The following is a 21,330-nucleotide window of genomic DNA, read 5'->3' on the forward strand; positions in this document are numbered from 1 at the left end:
CATCACCTTGACCCGCTCACACTCGCTCCATCACCGTCACTGTGAACCCCTCACACTTACTCCTTCACCGTCACACTGATACCCTCACACCCACTTCATCACAGTCACAGTGACCCCATCACACTCATCTCCCCACACTCACTCCATCCCCACCGCCCTGCCCCCTCACACTCATTCCATCGCAGACACCCTGACCTCCTCACACTCACTCCATCACCGTCACCCTGACCCTCTCACACTCACTCCATCACCATCACCCTGACCCCCTCACACTGACTCCATCACCGTCACCCTGACCACCTCACACTCATTCATTCACGGTCACATTGGCCGCCTCACAGTCGCTCCACACTGTGACACTGTCCCCTCACACTCAATCCATCACCATCACCTTGACCCCCTCACACTCACTCTATCACTGTGACACTGACTCCTCACACTCACTCCATCACCGTCACCCTGACCTCCTCACACACACTCCTTCACCGTCACTCTGACCTCCTCACACACACTCCTTCACCGTCACCCAGACCGCCTTATACTCACTCGATCACAGTCACCCTGACCCCCCACACTCACTACATCACCATCACCCTGACCCCCTCACACTCACTCCATCATCCTCACCCTGCCCCCTCACACTCACACTGTCACCGTCACTCTGATCTCCTCACCCTCACTCCATCACCATCACACTCATTTCCCCACACTCACTCCATCGCCACCGTCCTGACCCCCTCACACTCATTCCATCGCAGACACCCTGACCTCCTCACACTCACTCCATCATCCTTATCCTGACCCCCTCACACTCCCTCCATCACAATCACACTGACAATCCCACACTCACTCCATCACCGTCACACTGTTCTCCTCACACTCACTCCATCACCGTCACCCTGACCCTCTCACACTCACTCCATCACTGTCACCCTGACCCCTTCACACTCACTCCATCACCAACACCCTGACCCCCTCACGCTCACTATGTCACACAATGCCCTGCACGACCTACATCGTCACGCTCACCCCACACACTCCACAACCATCAGACACACAGCCCCAGACCAGCCTCACCGTCACGCTCACGCTCAAACACTCCGCCACCATCACACACACTGCCCCACACCAATCTCACCGTCACGCTCATCCCACACTTTCCACCACCATCACACACATTGCCCCACACCACCCCCACCGCCACGCTCACCCCCACACACTCCACCACCAACACACACACTGCCCCACACCACCCTCACCGTCACGCTCATACCACACTCCCCACCACCATCACACACACTGCCCCACAGCACACCCACCGTCACACACACCCCCACACACTCCACCATCGTCAGACACACTGCCCCACATCACCCCCACCGTCACACTCACCCCCACACACTCCACCACCCTCACACTCACTGCTCCAAAAAACCCTCACCGTCACGCTCACCCTTACATTCTCCACCACCATCACACACACTGCCCCACACCACCCTCACCATCACGCTCACCCCCTCACACTCCATCACCCTCACACACACTGCACCACATGACCACCACCATTACGCTCACACCCACACACTCCACCACCATCACATACACAGCCCCACATCACCCCCACCATCACGCTCGCCCCCACACACTCCACCACACTCACACACACTGCCCCACACCACCCCCAATGTCACGCTCATCCCCACACATTCCACCACCCTAACACACACCGCCCCACACAATCCCCACCATCACGCTCACCCCCACACACTGCATCACACCACCCTCACCTTCTCGCTCACCCCCACATAATCCACCATTCTCCCACACACTCACCTACCATCACATTCACTCTCCTGCACAGTTGCCCAGCATCACACTCACTCCCCCACACATTCCCCCACCATCACGCTCATTCCCTAGCACACTCCCCCAGCATCACACTCTCATGTCCACGCAGTCTCCCACCATCACACCCCTCACACACCTTAAACTGAGCTCCTGCCTGTGAACAACGACCCAGTTAATCCCCTCCAAATGGCCTTTAACCCCATCCCTATTCTATTCCCTGAGTAATAGACAGTATGTCCCACACAATGTGTTCTGTTTGTGATATCCTGTTGTCCCAGTCTCAGCCACAGCCTACGGTGCCACTCTACCTATTACCCCCTAGTAACGGCTCATGTTCTCACACCCACTATGTCCCCGAGCAATGGCATTTGGCCCAAGCTCCATACGGTTGCCCTGGCAATGGCCTGACATTTCGTCCCAATATCTGTTCCCTAATATCGGCCTGCAGATCTACAACCCTCTTCTGTTCCCCCAGCACCGAAGGATTCGAGGAAGACAGTAACATTGGGAAGTTATGATCGCAAGATGGAGAGAGAGTGAATGAGATTGGGGAAGGCAAGGACAGTGGAATTGTGTGTGTGTAAATGGGAAAAGGAGAGAGAAATAGCAGTGCAGTGTGAGAGTGGGAGGGATATATGGAGGGAAAGGGACAAAGGGAGCAAGGTGAATTCTGCTGAGAGCCAAGTTGTAGTGGGAGACCCAGAAGGGAAAGTAAGGACAGAGGGAGTTAATCCCAGCTCCTGAGCTCAGGGCGCGGTGCCCTCCCCTTCCCTGAGGACCAGGACTTGGGGCTGAGTCTGTCTCTCTCCAGCTCAGCTTCTCCAACACAAAGACACACAACAACATCACTCACTCTGCTGCTCGGCATGCTTTAATCAACATTTTTATTGTTTACAAATGGAAGTGATGGATACAGTCAGTGGGATGGTGCCTTTTCTCACTGGCCCCTGAGTTGTGAGAAACATTGAAATGTTTCCCTGTAACCCCGCTGTGGGATATGGATGGACAAACCAACGCTGCCCTCAGTCTGTTACCATAGCGACAGGCTGCTCCATCGCTGAAACACTGAACTGAAATGAGAAAATCCCGGATGGATTGATTAATGCGGGAATTTGATGGATGGATGGATTTGGGTGAAGGGATATTTCAGCACATTCTTCAGCTGCTGCCTGAACTTAGTCTGGGTCACGGCATAAATCGCGGTGTTTGTGCAGCAACTGAGGAGCTGCAGCATGAAGCCCAATTCCAGCACAAACCAATGGAGATACACAGACCGATACCCAATAGCCCACATCCGTAACCATATAGAATACAGCATGAACGTTGACCATAACAGGATGAAATTGGCCGAGATCACAAACAGTAAAATGATGGATTTTTTTCGGTTTCTCATTTCAGTGTCAGACTGAGCGTCCCCATTGGTGTGAGCGCGGAGTCTCCTGCGGGCTCTGCTGGTCACTAAAATGTGTCTGACAGTGAGAACATTGAGCAGCAGAATCAGGAGAAATGGGACACACGGGGTTAGAATGTGGTGGAGGAACTCGATTATGACCCAGACATTGGAGAATTGAACAGCGCCTGTTACAGAACAAAACCAGGGCTGGTTCCACAGCGAATACTGAGCCGTGAGCATAAAATACCAGGAAATGTTCTTTAAACAGCTCAGCACAGTCACTGCTCCCAGAACCACAGCCGCCGTTTTCTCACTGCAATATTTACTTTTCAGCTTCTGGCAACAAATGGCCACAAACCGATCAAAGGTGAAAGTGACGGTGAACCAGACAGAGCAGTCAGTGGCTGCATAAAGCAGGACAGCGTGGATATTACACACTGGGACGGAGTCCCTCAGGAAATAAAACTGTTCATCATAAACAATGGGAATGTGTCTCAGGATCAGGTCGAGGATAATGACCAGGAGATCCGCCGCTGCCATGGCCCCCAGGTAACGTTTGACACATGGAGACAATCCACAATCTTTATAAAGCAGGACGTAGATGGTCACTACGTTAACTGTGAGGAAGGAAAACAAACCCATTATCCATCAGCCTGGAGGCAAAGAGACCCGTTTGATCGGGGACCCAGTGAGATTTTCAAATGTGTCCCTGTATTTAGGGATTTATTAAAATAATTGGAGATGGAATGACAAATGGGAAGGTTGGAATTACTGACAAAATTTTGACATAAACCACAAGAAACCATCTCTCCCCAAACACACAGAGACACATCCATAAGTACAGATGGTTTCTAGAACAGTCCCACACACTCGATCACTCGAGAGCAGACACAGGTCACTCCTTCCTATTTCCTAATACGGAGGGTGGAAACGTTGCTGTCCCGAAGGATTCTGTACCAGTTGCCTGAACACAAACCGAGATTGGGAATTTCTGTATTTTGGTCTATATTGTGGTCGATCCTGTGTCGGGAAGAAATGTAAACGCAGGGAAAACGTATTCACCCCTTTTCCTGCCTGAGGGGCCTCCGGAACAGTGTCTTCTTCTCCCTGGAACGGGATCTCTTCCCTCGGGATCTTATCGTTTGTTCAATTCACTGACGTCCGGCCGTTCACAAACAATGTCAGGGACAGAACGTTCCGGGTAATGTCAGTTATAGAATGTTGGGGACAGAACGTTCCGGGGAATGTCAGTTATAGATGTCAGGGGCAGAACGTTCCGGGGAATGTCAGTTATAGAATGTCGGGGACAGAACGTTCCGGGGAATGGCAGTTATAGAATGTCGGGGACAGAACATTCCAGGGAATGGCAGTTATAGAATGTCGGGGACAGAACGTTCCGGGGAATGGCAGTTATAGAATGTCGGGGATAGAACGTTGCGGGGAATGTCAGTTATAGAATATCGGGGACAGAACGTTCCGGGGAATGGCAGCTATAGAATGTTGGGGACGGAACGTTCCGGGGAATGTCTGTTATAGAATGTCGGGGTCAGAACTTTCCGGGCAATGGCAGTTATAGAATGTTGGAGACAGAACGTTCCGGGGAATGGCAGTTTTAAAATGTCGGTGACAGAACGTTCCGGGGAATGTCAGTTATAGAATGTCGGGGACAGAACGTTCCGGGGAACTCTTTGACCTGTCCATGACATTCCCTCCCACCCACCCCACCCTCCTCTTTGACCTATCACCTCTCCCCATCTCTCTCTCCCGATTACATTCCCAGTTCCCTTTCCCGTAGCCCCAGTTCCTGCCCAGCCCACTCCCATTTATCACTCAGCTCCCCAGCCCACAAGCCTCATTCATGATGAAGGGATTATGCCTGAAACGTTCATTCCCCTGCTCCTTGGATGCTGCCTGACCCGCTGTGCTTTTCCAGCACCGCCCTCCCAGTCAGGAAACAGTCTGTTACTGTCATACTCACAGGATCAGGCCTGAGGGGTAATTTAGATTAGATTAGATAACTTGCAGTGTGGAAACAGACCCTTCAGCCCAACCAGTCCACACCGATCCGCCGAAGTGCAACCTACCCAGACCCATTCACCTACATTTACCCCTTCACCTGACACTATGGACAATTTCCCATGGCCAATTCACCTAACCTGCACGTCTTTGGATATTGGGAGGAAAGCGGAGCACCCAGAGGAAACCCACGCAGACACGGGGAGAATGTGCAAACACCACAAAGTCAGTCACCTGAGGCTGGAATTGAACCCGGGTCTCTGGCGTTGTGAGGCAACAGTGCTAACCACTGTTTCTTGAAGCCCCATCACCATCCCTGGGGATATCTTGTCACATCGGCAGGACAGACCCACCAGTGGTGGGGACACCCTGGGATACAGTCAGGGAAGGAGTTACCCTGCAATTCCCCAACATTGATTCCAGAACCCAGGAAATCTCATAGTAACAGATCATGGTAAAGGAAATCGCCTGAGGATGGTTATCTCCTGCCCCCCCCCCCCCCCCCCCCTCCTCTCGGTGATAACTCAGTTCCCCTCGATGTTGGAAACAAATCAGAGGCAGCACTGAGGGTGACAAGGACTCAGACCGTCCTGTGGGTGTGGGACTTCAATGTCCATCACCAAAAGTGCCCCCACAGGCCCCCCCACTGACTGAGCAGGGACAGGCTTCAATACACAACAGCCAAACTGGGGAAATATTCTCACCAAACTCCTTGTCCCAGAGGGATCTGTCCCTGACAGTATCTGTAGGAGCAGCCAGCACACAGTCTTGGTAGAGGGAATGGCCCAGCCTCATATTTGACATACTCAAGATTAGTTTGTTGCTTGAAAAGCACAGCAGGTCAGGCAGCATCCGAGGAGCAGGAAAATCACCGTTTCGGGCAGCAGACCTTCATCACGAATGAGGCTGAGAGCCTCCGGGATGGAGAGATAAATCATATTAGGCGGACTGCTCACTGTGTGATGGGGCACTCCCTCCTGTGAAGTAGGACAGCCTTCTAAAGGACCGAGCACATGGAAACTGGCCATCCATGAGGTACTGTGGGCTAGTAACAGCTGCACCATCAATGGCCTTCCTTCTATCATAAAGTCAGAAGTGGGCGATTCACTGATGGTTTCAAAATATTCAGCACCATTCACAACTTCACCGATACTGAAGCAGGCTATTCAGCCCATCAAGAGTTTTAAACAGGAACAGAATGAGGCCATTCGGCCATTGGAGGCTGTTATTCAGCGATTGGAGCAGATCTTTAAATATCTCATACCTGTTACACAGGAAACGGAAGGGAACATTCAGCATTTCAAAGCTGCTACACAGGAATACGGGGAGCTGCATAGACCACAGCAGTGCATTGATCTATTAACCCGGACTAGATATCTGTCCAGCACCGGGAACTGTGCAGACCACAACAGTGCATTGATCTATACCCCCGGACTAGATATCTGTCCAGCACCGGGAGCTGTGCAGAATTCAGCAGTGCACTAATGTGTGAACCTGAAATAAATATCCATCCAGTATGTGGAACTGCACGGACTACACCATTGCATTATCTATGAACCTCAACCAGTTAGTCTGTCCACCACAGCGAACAGTGCAGTAATCACCATGAATTAATCTGTAAACAAGCAGCTGTTACCCTCCCAGCATGTAGGACTGTGTACTCTACCCCAGTGCATTGATCTGTAAACCAGGAGCAGTTACCCTCCCAGCATGTAGGACTGTGTACACCACCCCAGTGCATTGATCTGTAACCCAGTTGCAGTTGCACACCCAGCATGTAGGACTGCCAATTCCACCCCAGTGCATTGATCTGTAAAACAAGAGCAGTTACCTTCCCTGCGTGCAGGACTGTGTACCCCACCCCAGTGCGTTGATCTGTGAACCAGGAGCAATTACCCACCCAGCATGTAGAACTGAGTACTCCACCCCAGTGCATTGATCTCTAAATCAGGAGCAGGTAACCTCCCAGCATGTAGGACTGTGTACACCACCCCAGTGCATTGATCTGTAAACCAGGAGCAGTTACGCTCCCAGCATGTAGGACGGTAAAGCCACTCCAGTGCATTGATCTGTAAAACAGGAGCTGTTACCCTACCAGCATTTAGGACTCTGTACACCATCACAGTGCGTTGATCTGTAAACCAGGAGCAGACACCCTTCCAGCATGTAGGACTGTGTATACCACCCCAGTGCATTGATCTGTATTCGAGAAGCATTTACCCTCACAGCATGTTGGATTATGTACACGACCCCAATGCATTGATCTGAAACCCAGGAGATTTTACCCTCCCAGCATGTAGGACAGTGTACACCACCCCAGTGCATTGATCTGTAACCCAGGAGCAGTTACCCTCCCAGCATGTAGGACTGTGTACACCACCCCAGTGCATTGATCTCTAAATCGGGAGCAGGTAACTTCCCAGCATGTAGGACTGTGTGCACCACTCCAATGCATTGATCTGTAAAACAGGAGCTGTTACCCTCCCAGCATTTAGGACTGTGTACACCATCACAGTGCGTTGATCTGTAAAACAGTAGCTGTTACCCTTCCAGCATGTAGCATTGTGCAAACAACCCCAGTGCTTTGATCTGTAAACCTGGAGCCGTTACTCTCCAAGCTTTTAGGACTGTGAACGCAACTCCTGTGCATTGATCTGTAAAACAGGAGCAGTTACACTTCCAGTATTTAGGACTGTGTACGCCATCACAGTGCGTTGATCTGTAAACCTGGAACAGTTACCCATCATGCATGTTGCGCTGTGTGCACCACACCAGTAGACCATGAGCCGTTTCCCTCACAGCATGTAGGACTGTGTACACCACCACAGTGCACTGATCTGTAAACCAGGAGCAGTTGCCATCCCAGCATGAAGGACTGTGTACACCACCACAGTGCATTGATCTGTAAACCAGGAGCAATTACCCTCACAGCATGAAGAGTTTTGTACCCCACCCCAGTGCATTGATCTGCAAACTGGGAGCAGTTACCCTCACCCCCAAATTTGGACTGTGTACATCACCCCAGGGCATTGATCTGTAAACCAGTAGCTGTTACCCTCCCAGCATGTAGCATTGTGCACACAACCTCAATGCTTTGATCTGTAAACCTGGAGCCGTTACTCTCCAAGCTTTTAGGACTGTGAACGCCACTCCTGTGCATTGATCTGTAAAACAGGAGCACTTACACTCCCAGTATTTAAGACTGTGTACACCATCACAGTGCGTTGATCTGTAAACCTGGAGCAGTTACCCAGCATGCATGTAGCGCTGTGTGACCACACCAGTAGACCATGAGCCGTTTCCCTCCCAGCATGTAGGACTGTGTAGCCCACCCCAGTGCATTGATCTGTAAACCAGGAGCAGTTACACTCCCAGCATGTAGGACTGTGTACACCACCCCAGTGCATTGATTTGTAATCTAGGAGCAGTTAACCTTCTAGCACGTAGAGCTGTGTACCCCACCCCAGTGCGATGATCTCTAAAAGAGGAGCAGTTACTCTCCTGGCACATAGGACTTTGTACACCAACGCAGTGCATTGATCTGTAAACCAGGAGCTGTTACCCTCCCAGGATGCAGGACTGTGTAAGCCACCCCAGTGCATTGTTCTGTAACCCAGGAGCAGTTACACTTCCGGAATGTAGGATTGTGCACACCACCCCAGTGCATTGATCTGTAAACCAGGAGCAGTTACCCTCCCAGCATGTAGAACAGTGTACAATACACCAGTGCATTGATCTGTAACTAGGAGCAGTTACCCTCCCCGCATATAGGACAGTGTATACAACCCCAGTGCATTGATCTGTAAGCCAGGAGCCGTTACCTTTCCAGCATGTAGAACTGTGTACGCAACTCACGTGCATTGACCTGTATACCAGTAACACATATGCTCCTAGCACATAGGACTGAGTACACCACCCCAGTGCATCGATCTGTAAACTCTGAGCAGATATTCTCCCAGCATGTAGGACTGTGTACACCACCCCAATGCATTGATCTGTAAACTAGAAGCAGTTAACCTCTCAGCAGGTAGAACTGTGTACCACACCCCAGCGCGTTGATCTGTAAACCAGGAGCAGTTACCATCCCTGCATGCAGAACTGTGTACCCCCATCCTAGTGCGTTGTTCTGAAAACCAGGCGGAGTTACACTCCCAGCATGCAGAACTGTGTACCCCATCCCAGTGCGTTGGTCTGTAACCCAGGAGCAGTTCCCTCCCAGCATGAAGGAATGTGTACACCACCCCATTGCAATTATCTATAAACTAGGAGCAGTAAAAATTCCAGCATGTCGGACTGTGTACATCACCCCAGTGCATTGATCTGTAAAGCAGGAGCAGTTACCCTCGCCGCATGTAGGATTATGTACATCACCCTGGTTCATTGATCTGTAAACCAGGAGCAGTTACCCTCCCAGCATGTTGGACTGTGTACCCCACCCCAGTGCATTGATCTGTAACCAGGAGCAGTTACCCTCCTGGCATGTAGGACTGTGTACACCACCCCAGGGCTTTGATCTGTGAACTAAGAGCAGTTACCCTCTCCGCATATAGGACAGTGTACACAACCCCAGTGCATTGATCTGTAAACGAGAAGCAGTTACCCTCCCAGCATGAAGGACTGTGTAACCCATCCCAGTGCATTGATCTAAAAACCAGGAGCAGTTTTCCTCCCGGTATTTAGCTCTATGTACCCCACTACAGTGCTTTGATCTTTAAAACAGGAGCAGATACCCTCCCCGCGTGTAGGACTATGTACACCACCCCAGTGCATTGATCTGTAAGCCAGGAGCAGTTACCCTCCCAACATGCAGAACTGTGTACCCCATCCCAGTGCGTTGATCTGTAACCCAGGAGCAGTTACCCTCCCAGCATGTCGGACTGTGTACCCCACCCCAGTACATTGATCTGTAACCCAGGAGCAGTTACCTTCCCAACATGTAGGACTGTGTACACCACCCCAGTGCATTGATCGGTAAGCCAGGAGACCTTACCGTCCCAGCATGTAGGACTGTGTACACCAACCCATTGCATTGATCTGTAACTCAGCAACAGTTACTCTCCCAGCATGTAGGACTGTGCTCACCTCTCCAGTGTGGACAATGAGGAGGGCTGTTGTCGGCTGCAAAGGGACTTGGATATGATACAGAACTGGACTGAGGAGTGGCAGATGGATTTTAACCTGGACAAGTGTGAGGGTGTACATTTGGAAGGACAAATAAGAATGCGGAATACAGGGTTAACGGTAGGGTTATTGTTAAGGTGAAGGAGTAGAGAGATCTTGGGGTCTGTGTTCATAGATTTTTGAAAGTTGCCACTCAGGTGTATAGTTCTTGTGAGAAGGCCTATGGCGTATTAGCGTTCATTAGCAGAGGGATTGAATTCAAGAGTCGTGAGGTGCTGTTGAAACTGTATAGGACCTTGGTTAGGACACATTTGGAATACTGTGTGCAGTTCTGGTCGCCTCTTTTTAGGAAAGATGTGGAAGCTTTGGAGAGAGTGCAGAGGAGATTTACCAGGATGCTGCCTGGAATGGAGAATAGGTTGTACAAGGATAGGTTGCAAGTGCTCAGCCTTTTCCCATTGGAACGGAAAAGGATGAGGGGTGACTTGATAGAGGTTTATAAGATGAACAGACAGTCAGAGACTTTTTCCATGGCTACAAGAGAGTGTTACAAGGGGACATAAATTTAAGGAGAAGGGCGGAAGGTATAGGGGGGATGTCAGGGGCAGGTTCTTTACCCAGACAGTGGTGGGGGCATGGAATACGCTGCCTGTGGGAATGGCAGAGTTAGAAACATTGGTGACCTTTAAGTGACAATTAGATAGGTACATGGTTGGGTGCTTAAGCCAGGACAAATGTTCAGCAACATCTTGGGCCGAAGGGTCTGTTCTGTGCTGAATTGTTCTATGTCGTTCCAGTGCATTGATCTGTAAACCAGGAACAGTTACCCTCCCAGCATGGAGGACTGTGTACACCACCCCAGTGCATTGATCTGTAAACCATTAGCAGTTACCCTCCCAGCTTGTAGGACTGCGTACACCACCCCAGTGCATTGATCTGTGAACCAGGAACAGTCACCCTCCCCGCATGCAGGACTGTGCAACCCACCAAAGTGCATTGATCTGTAAACAAGGAGCAGTTACCCTCCCCGCATATAGGACAGTGTACACCACCCTACTGCATGATCTGCAAATCAGGAGCAGTTACCCTCCCAGCATGTAGGACTGTGTAAACCACACCAGTGCATTGATCTCTAACCCAGCAGCAGTTACCTCCCAGCATGTAGAGCTGTGTACACCACCCCAGAGCATTGATCTGTATACATGGAGCAGCTACCCTCACTGCATGTCGACCTGTGAACGGAATCCCAGAGCATTCATTTGTAAAAGAGGAACGGATGCCCTCCCAGCATTTAGAACACTGTACTCCACCCCTGTGCATTGATCTGTAAACTAGGAGCAGTTACCCTCTCAGCATGTACGACTGTGCACACCACCCCAGTGCATTGATCTGAAATAAAGAGCAGTTACCCTCCCCGCATGTAGGACTGTGTACTCCACATCAGTGCATTGCTCTGTAAATCAGGAACAGTTACCCTCCCAGCATGTAGGACTGTGTACACCACACCAGAGCATTGATCTGTAAACCTGGAGCCGTCACCCTCCCAGCATGTAGAACTGTGTACACCATCCCAGTGCATTGATCTGTAACCCAGCAGCAGCAACACTCCCAGCATGTACGACTGTGTACACCAACCCAGTGCATTGATCTGTAACCCAGTTGCAGCAGCTACACTTCCAGCATGTAGAGCTGTGAACAACACCCCAGCGCATTTTTCTGTACACCTGGAGCAATTACCCTCTCCGCATATACGACAGTGTACACCACCCCAGTGTACTGATCTGTAAAACAGGAGCAGTTACCCTCCCAGCATGTAGGACAGTGTACACCACCCCAGTGCATTGATCTGCAAGCCAGGAGCAGATGCCATCCCAGTATTAAGGATTATTCACCTCCGCTCAGTGCATTGATCTGTATACCAGGAGCAGTTACCCTCGCAGCATGTTGGATTGTGTACACCACCCCAGTGCATTGATCTGTAAACCAGGAACAGTTACCCTCTCATCATGTTGGACTGTGTACACCACCCAAGTGCATTGATCTGTATACCAGGAGCGGTTCCCCTCACAGCATGTATGTGCACTCCACCCAAGTGCATTGATATGTAAACTAGAAGCTATAATTCTCCCAGCATGTAGAACTGTGTACATCACCCGAGAACATTGATCTGTAAACCAGGAGCCGTTACCCTTCCCAGCATGTAGGACTGTGTACACCACTCCCCTGCATTGATCTGTAAACATGGAGCAGTTACCCACCCAGTATGTAGGACTGTGGATACCACCCCAGTGCATTGATCTGTAAACCAGGAACTGTTATCCTCCCAGCATGTAGAGCTGCGTACACCACCCCAGTGCATTGATTTGTACACTTGTAGCAACTGCCATCCCAGCATGTAGGTCTGTGTACACCACCCCAGTGCATTGATCTGTAAAGTAGGAGCAGTTACCCTTCCAGCATGGAGGACTGTGTACACCACCCCAGTGCATTGTACTGTAAAGCAGAAGCAGTTACCCTCCCTGCATGTCTAGCTGTGTACCCCACCCCAGTGCATTAATCGATAAACTAGGAGCAGATAACCTCCCAGCTTTTTAGGAGTGTGCACCCAACCCCAGTGCATTGATATGTAAACCTAGCAGCAGCTACCCTCCCAGTATGTAGGACTGTGCACGCCACCCAAGTGCATTGATCTTTAAACCAGGAGCAGTTTCACTCCCAGCATGAAGGGGTGCGTACACCATCCCAGTGCATTAATCTGAAAAACCAGGAGCAGTTACACTTCCAGCCTGGAGGACTGTGTACCCCACCGCAGTGCATTGATCTGTAAGCCCTGAACAGTTACCATCCAAATTTCTAGAAATGTGCACACCATGCCAGTGCATTGATCTGTAAACCAGGAGCAGTTTCCCTTCCAGCATGTAGGACAGTGTACCCCACCCCAGTGCATTGATCTGTAAACATGGAGCAGTTATCCACCCAGTATATAGGACTGTGTACCTCACCCTAGTGCATTGATCTGTAAACCAGGGGCTGTAACCCTCCCAGCATATAGGACAGTGTACACCACCCAAGTGCATTGATCTGTAAACCAGGAGCATTTACTCTGCCAGCATGTAGGACAGTGTACCCCACCCCAGTGCATTGATCTGTAAACATGGAGCAGTTATCCACCCAGTATGTAGGACTGTGTACCTCACCCTAGTGCATTGGTCTGTAAACCAGGAGCAGGTACTCTCCCAGCATGTAGGACTGTGTACACCACTCCAGTGCATTGATCTGTAACCCAGCCGCAGCTACCCTCCCAGCATGTAGGACTGTGTACACCATCCCAGTGCATTGATCTGTAACCCGGCAGCAGCAACACTCCCAGCATGTACGACTGTGTAAACCACCCGAGTGCATTGATCTGTAACCCAGTTGCAGCAGCTACACTTCCAGCATGTAGAGCTGTGAACAACACCCCAGCGCATTTTTCTGTACACCTGGAGCAATTACCCTCTCCGCATATACGACAGTGTACACCACCCCAGTGTACTGATCTGTAAAACAGGAGCAGTTACCCTCCCAGCATGTAGGACAGTGTACACCACCCCAGTGCATTGATCTGCAAGCCAGGAGCAGATGCCATCCCAGTATTAAGGATTATTCGCCTCCGCTCAGTGCATTGATCTGTATACCAGGAGCAGTTACCCTCGCAGCATGTTGGATTGTGTACACCACCCCAGTGCATTGATCTGTAAACCAGGAACAGTTACCCTCTCATCATGTTGGACTGTGTACACCACCCAAGTGCATTGATCTGTATACCAGGAGCGGTTCCCCTCACAGCATGTATGTGCACTCCACCCAAGTGCATTGATATGTAAACTAGAAGCTATAATTCTCCCAGCATGTAGAACTGTGTACATCACCCGAGAACATTGATCTGTAAACCAGGAGCCGTTACCCTTCCCAGCATGTAGGACTGTGTACACCACTCCCCTGCATTGATCTGTAAACATGGAGCAGTTACCCACCCAGTATGTAGGACTGTGGATACCACCCCAGTGCATTGATCTGTAAACCAGGAACTGTTATCCTCCCAGCATGTAGAGCTGCGTACACCACCCCAGTGCATTGATTTGTACACTTGTAGCAACTGCCATCCCAGCATGTAGGTCTGTGTACACCACCCCAGTGCATTGATCTGTAAAGTAGGAGCAGTTACCCTTCCAGCATGGAGGACTGTGTACACTACCCCAGTGCATTGTACTGTAAAGCAGAAGCAGTTACCCTCCCTGCATGTCTAGCTGTGTACCCCACCCCAGTGCATTAATCGATAAACTAGGAGCAGATAACCTCCCAGCTTTTTAGGAGTGTGCACCCAACCCCAGTGCATTGATCTGTAAACCAGGAGCAGTTCCCCTCCCAGCATGTTGGACTGTGTACACTACACCAGGGCATTGTTCTTTAACCTAGCAGCAGCTACCCTCCCAGCATGTAGGACTGTGCACGCCACCCAAGTGCATTGATCTTTAAACCAGGAGCAGTTTCACTCCCAGCATGAAGGAGTGCGTACACCATCCCAGTGCATTAATCTGAAAAACCAGGAGCAGTTACACTTCCAGCATGGAGGACTGTGTACCCCACCGCAGTGCATTGATCTGTAAGCCCTGAACAGTTACCATCCAAATTTCTAGAAATGTGCACACTATGCCAGTGCATTGATCTGTAAACCAGGAGCAGTTATCCTCCCCACATGTAGGATTGTTTACGCCACCCCAGTGCATTGATCTGTAAACCAGGAGCAGTTACCCGCCCATCATTTAGGACTGTGTTTGCATATGTTCTTCCAAATACCTCTCACTTTAACTTTTCTCAAGAGCTTACTGTGTGAGTTCTTTAAAAAAAGCTCATGAATATCCAACTATACGTTATCCAATGGTTCTTAATTACCTATGTCTGCAAGAATAATCTTCAAACCATTTTAAAACAATGTCTTCCACTTCTGGTTTTCCTTTCATCGATACATTACCACACAACCCAGTTATGTTATTATTTTCTATATATCTAGTAGCATGTTCTTTGTAATCCAGTCCAACAGACAGCCGACTGCGGATGACAAGTTACTGGTCTGTAGTTCACCACTCTCCATCTTCATCCTTTCTTCAACTGTTGGATAATATTTATAACCTTTTCCTTATCCAGATTGGCTAAATGACTTTCGGGAATGTGTCGGAAAATAAAATGAAAATCCGCGATGCAATCAACATGTCTATTGCTGCTTCCTCTGAAATTCTTGTATGAAGTACATCTAGTCTATCAGATTTATAAATACTCTATCCAGCTTTCTTTTCAAAGATGACGACAACATCGATAAGAATGATCTTAGACTTTAATTACACAAGTCCCATGGTCACTTGGTATTTCTGGAAGAATTTCTGGACATTCTTCCATGAAGATAGACACAGAGAAACTGTTTCTTTTCCCTGCGATTTCTCTGTTCTCTGCAATAAATTATCCTGAATGCACACCAACTGTTCCACATTTGACCTTGTTTTTATTACTTTTTTCATACATTGATAGACGCTTTTTAGCAGTCTTTATGTTTTTCTTTCGTTTTCACGCTTTTTCTCTTTTTGATTTTCTTCTCAGTTTCTTGGTCATCCTTTGCTGGGTCCTATATTTCTCTGAATCCACTGGCTTACTGCAACACTTGGCATTTTTCTAAGCTGCCTCATTTCATCTAATAGGAAGATGAAGGTGGATTTTAAAGTGATAGTCAGAGAGGAGGGTGGACCAGATTGATAGGAAGGAAGGTGGACACATAGGAATGTTCGAAAGGGCAGTGCTGACTTGGATGGTTGGAGTAGGATAAGGTGGGATTAGGGAAATTGGGAAATGGGGAAATCCACTATGATCCCCGGTGGTTGGAGGGTCCCATGGCAGAAGAGGAGGCTTTCTTCCTCCAGCCTTCTAATGGCTCTGGTTTGGCGATGGAGCAGGCTTGTCCTTGTGGAAGGGGAGTTAAAGTTCTCAGCCACAAGGTGATGGAGTTGTTCAATGTGGCTGTCCCAGAGATGTTCTCTGAAATGATCCACAAGTTGACCTCCTGCCTCGCCAATAGAGAAGACCCCGTTGGGTTTAATGGATGCAGGAGATGAGGCGTTTTGTCTCCCTTTATCACCTATCACTTTCAACCCCAACTTCATCGACCTATCGTATTCCCAGCTACCTCCCCACTGCCGCACCCGCTTCTCATTTATCTCACAGCCCCCTTGGCCCATAAGCTTCATTCCTGATGGAGGGATTATGCCCGAAACATCGATTAATCTCCTCTTAGTATGCTGCCTGACTGTGCTTTTCCAGCAGCACACTCTTCGACTCTGATCTCCAGCATCTGTAGTTCCCACTTTCTCCTCACACCTTCATGGCTTGCATGACTCAGATTTATAACGGTTACTGCAAATAAAACAAAAACTGTCGTGTACTCAAACAGCATAAAAGAAAAAAACCCAATACATTGTGGTCAGTCTTCCCAAAATGTCCTTTCCAGCAAAATTTTCAATTAGCTCTTCTGATCACTCAACACCAATTCATAAATATCCTGATCTTGACATAATGTTAATGCAAACCATCTCACACGTGGTCATGAAATCCATTTTTCCCAGCATGAGCATTCAGTTGGGTTAACACAGTTTAGTTATAATTAAAACAGTACATTATTACTGAAGTACCCCCAAATGTGAATATCTCATTTCCTGTTTTATAACATGTCCTGCATTTGTATTGCACCTATCACTTTGTCATATAACTCCCATCAATGTTTGCTCCTCCTTGCTGTTTTTTGCGCTCCACCTTATTAGATTCTGTAGAATCTGAGCAACGTGGGCTCTGGGGAGATGAATGGTAGAGATCAACTCGCCACATCATTTATGATCTTCTCAATCTTTAATTTCTCCAGATCTCCCGTTATGCTGATGGAGTAGAGAAGGACAATGATCTTCCAACAATGCTCCGTATTCCCCCAGAGAGCTGACACAGCTCAAACCTGGGTGGGAACCTTACAGCAGGCTGGTAAAGTGTTGCTGCTGCTGTACAGGGTCTTAGTGAGATCACATCTGGAGTAGTGTGTACAGATTTAGTCTCTTCAATGAAGAACGCATATTGTTATATTGGAAGCAGTTCAGAGATGGTTCCCTCAACTGAGTCCTGCAATGAAGGTGCGAGCTTATAACGAAAGGATTATCAGGTTGACCCAGTAGCCATTGGAGTTTACAAAAATTAAAGAGTGTCCTATTTTGACGTAGATGGCAGAAGGAATCAACAAGTGAAGCGAATGACGCAGATAGTGGAGGAATCCATTCCGTTCTCCAGCCTGTTACACAGGAACAACAGGAGGATATTCAGGCCTTCGAGCCTGCTACACCAAAACAGGACGAGGCTATTCAGCCATTGGAGCCTCATATACATTTACAGAAGGAGGTCAATCAGCCCCTCGAGCCTGTAACACTGGACCCAGAGTAGGCCATGCTGCACCAGTATCCTGTTACAGAGCAACAGGATCAGTTCATTCAGCCACCTCAAATCTGTAACATAGGAACTGGATGCGGTCACACATTGACTAGAGATTGTTGCACTGGGATAACAGGAGGCTATTCAGACCCACCGAGCCTAATTCAAGGGAATTGGATAAGGATAAAAACTATCTGACACTTCTTTCATGAGAAAGGAAGAGGTAATTCAGACGCATGTTTGTTGTATGCGAACAAGAGAGGACCAATCAATCCCACGGTCCCATCTCTGGGATACATGAGGATACCGTTCAGTGTCTCCACCTGTTATGGAGAAGTATGAGAAGACCCATCAGCCCCTCAAAATGTTACACAGCAACAGGAAGATTCCATAATCCCCCAACCCCCTAAGTCATCAACGGGAGAAGGTCATCCTGGCCTTGGAGACATCAGCATAGGAACACCAGAAAGACGTCAGCCCATCGAGATTGTACACCAGCAGGATGATGAGTCCCGTCACACATGCCTCAAACAGCAATTGGAGCAGATCTCTAAAACCTTTTGCCCATGAAACAGGAATTCAAAAAAAAAGTAAAGGTTTTCGAAAGGGAAGAAATTATAATACCTGTTTACATTTGGGAGGAAAATGTAATGATAAACTATTGTAATTTAAGACAATTATTAGAATCCATTGTTGAGGATATTTGCAAAGTGAAACCACAATCCATCGGCGTCAACATGGTTTTACAAAGTACAAATCGAGTTTGAAGTGTTTGCTTGAGTTACTTAAAGATATGACAAGCAAGATGGATAGTAGGATCCCTGGAGATGGAATGTATCTGGTCTTCCTGAAGGCATTGGATATGTCGCTTCTCCAAAGAGTAAGTGGTAAGATCAGACAACATGGGTTTAGGAGTAATGTATTAGCTTGTATTGAGGATTGGTTAACCAACAAAATGCGGTCAGATGGAATAAATGTGTCATTTTATTTTGGCAAATGCAATTTTTGGTGTGCCATTGATTTCAGTTCTCATTTGCGATCGATAGTATTACTGTACGCGGTTGACGGGATAGAAAAAATGATACCACATTTTCAGATGTCACTAACATTGGTGGGAAATTACTTCGGAATGATAATGCAAGAGATTAAAAAACTATATGGATAGGTTGGGTGAATGGGCCAACATTTGGCAAGGAAAATTAAAGTGAATAAATATGGGGCTATTCAAGTTGGCCAGCATATTAGAAAGACAAATTATTATCCAAATGGAGAGAAAGTTCAAAGTTCTTAGGTGCAGAGGGATCTGGGTGTCTGCTTGCATATCACAGAAAACCTGCTTGCGGGTACTTCAAGTAATGAGAAATGCAAGCATAATTTCAGCATTTATTTGTAAAAGGATAGAGTAGAAAGGTAGGGAATGTTGGTGTAGCTATGCAAGGCATTAGTGAAACTGCAACTGGAGTACAGTTTGGTGTCCTACAGAATGAGATATTTGCATTGTAGGCAATTCAGAAGAGCTTCATTAGATTGATTCCATATTTGAAGTGTTGTCTTATGAAGAGAAATTGAGCAGTTTAGGCCTATACTCTCGAGTTTATAAGAATGAAAGGAGATTTCATTGAGGTCTGTAAAATGCTAAAAGTAATTGAAAGTGCAGGTGTGGAGAGGATTTTCTTTCCTGTGGCACAATCTACAAGAGACTGGCGTTTAGGAGGGAGAGATGGCAGGAAAGTGGAACAGAGGCCGCGTTGACATCTGCCTCATCGAGGGGTTGGATTCCTCACAGATGCTCCTTGTTTTTATTCAACCCTTCGACTGTGTTGCACTGGAATGGGGAGGACTGGCTATCATACAGGAAGCAGGCACTCAGGATAAATCAGCCTCAATCAGTTAGTCAGAACGTAACCTGTAAGGTCACACAGTGACCAGCGCTGGGTTCTCAACTATTTACAATCTATATTAATGATTAGGAGGATGGAACAGATATACAGATGCTGAGTTTGGTGATGTCGCTAGTGATAAGCAAGAGATTAAATTATCAAGAGGGAGTGAAGAGTCTGCAGATAGATTCAGAGAGGTAAAGGCAATAGATAATAGTTTGGCAGGTTGAATTTAACATGATAAAACCTGTCATTTTATTTACAGGAATAATGGAAGGCAGTATGTGACTGAAATGGACAGGGATTACAAGACGTAATGATACTGTGTATTGGGGGGTTCACTCAGATCCGTTCTGACATGGGAGGTTTTGCTCCATCCCTGATCGTCTGCTCCTTGACGCTCCAAGTGATCCCATTGCTCTCCTTACACATGGAATACTTTGATGTGGTTGATTGGTGATGATGTTTTGAAACGTGCATCAAGGGGACGGCCTTTATCCAAGATACATTCATTTCTTTCTACGTGGAGACCCGATGACGATGGGAATGGCTGACTGCTTCTGAATGAAGAAGCCGTGACTGCTGCCAGGACAGTGGGTATTCACCAACATGATGTACTGTGCATGGGCACACTGTAACATTAATAGAGAGAGAGCGCTCCTTCAGTTCCTCTACCTCTCCCTATTGACATAGTTACTCCCCAGATGCCATGTACACCATCGGGAATACCACTATACTGGATACACCCGGCAGCTCCCTGCTGTGGGAGAAACAATGTGTTGACCTCATCCACCATATACATCCTCCGTCACCGTATGGTGACACTGATGTTGAGCTACTGGGAGATGATGGATATGTCACCTAGTCCTGCCTGGAAAGTTCTGGATCATAGAAGCTGAATGAAACTATGACCCTAACAGCCACTTGCAGCACTGTCCTCCCCCTGGTCTGAAGCAGCAGGTCATTTTGAAGGAGGTAACACCGCTCTGTGACCAGCCCCTTGTTCAATCAATGTCCCCTCACACTTTGATCCTAGGTTAGGTGGAGCTTGGGAAGCTGTTCCTGGAATGCCCGGCGTGGATACAGCAGATCCCTTTCCCCACACACACTCACTCCGTGGTTTCAGAGCTTCCCCTCTCTGCAGCCTCTGCTCCATTTGATGTTCATGTTACAGACCAAGATGCTGTAACGACAGTCCCCATGCTCCATCCCGAGTTGGGTCAGCAAATCCTCAGGTCTCCCTGAATGTCTGAGGCAGCTTACAGCACAACCTCCAGCAAACCATCCCCAGCCCCTCCACTAAATTTTCAATAACAGGAGTTAGTCAGAAACAGGAGTTAGTCCAGCAAAATATTTTAAGAAGGCCGCTTAGACCCAAAGCTTTCCTTATTTTGAATATAGATGTGAAGTGTGCGTTCCAGATATGTTGTGACTGGTCAAACCACTCGACATTAAGCAAAATAAAATCTATTCAAATGATTTATTTAAAATCCAATCAAAGAAAAGAACATTTTGGGATAGCTTATATGTTGGAACACTTACACAACAATAGATACCATACCTTCTTGGTATACACTG

The 21,330-nt window shown here is 48.2% G+C and overlaps 1 pseudogene; it reads right to left on the reverse strand.

Moving 5' to 3' along the window:
* Positions 1-2,947: 2,947 nt before the first annotated feature.
* LOC148139442 (putative G protein-coupled receptor 139) overlaps positions 2,948-21,330 on the reverse strand; it is a 57,035-nt pseudogene continuing 38,652 nt past the window's right edge.

The sequence above is a fragment of the Chiloscyllium plagiosum genome, unplaced genomic scaffold (assembly GCF_037043375.1).
Source record: "Chiloscyllium plagiosum isolate Xiang-an unplaced genomic scaffold, Cpla_swu_hap1 HiC_scaffold_38, whole genome shotgun sequence".
In the NCBI taxonomy this organism is placed as follows: domain Eukaryota; kingdom Metazoa; phylum Chordata; class Chondrichthyes; order Orectolobiformes; family Hemiscylliidae; genus Chiloscyllium; species Chiloscyllium plagiosum.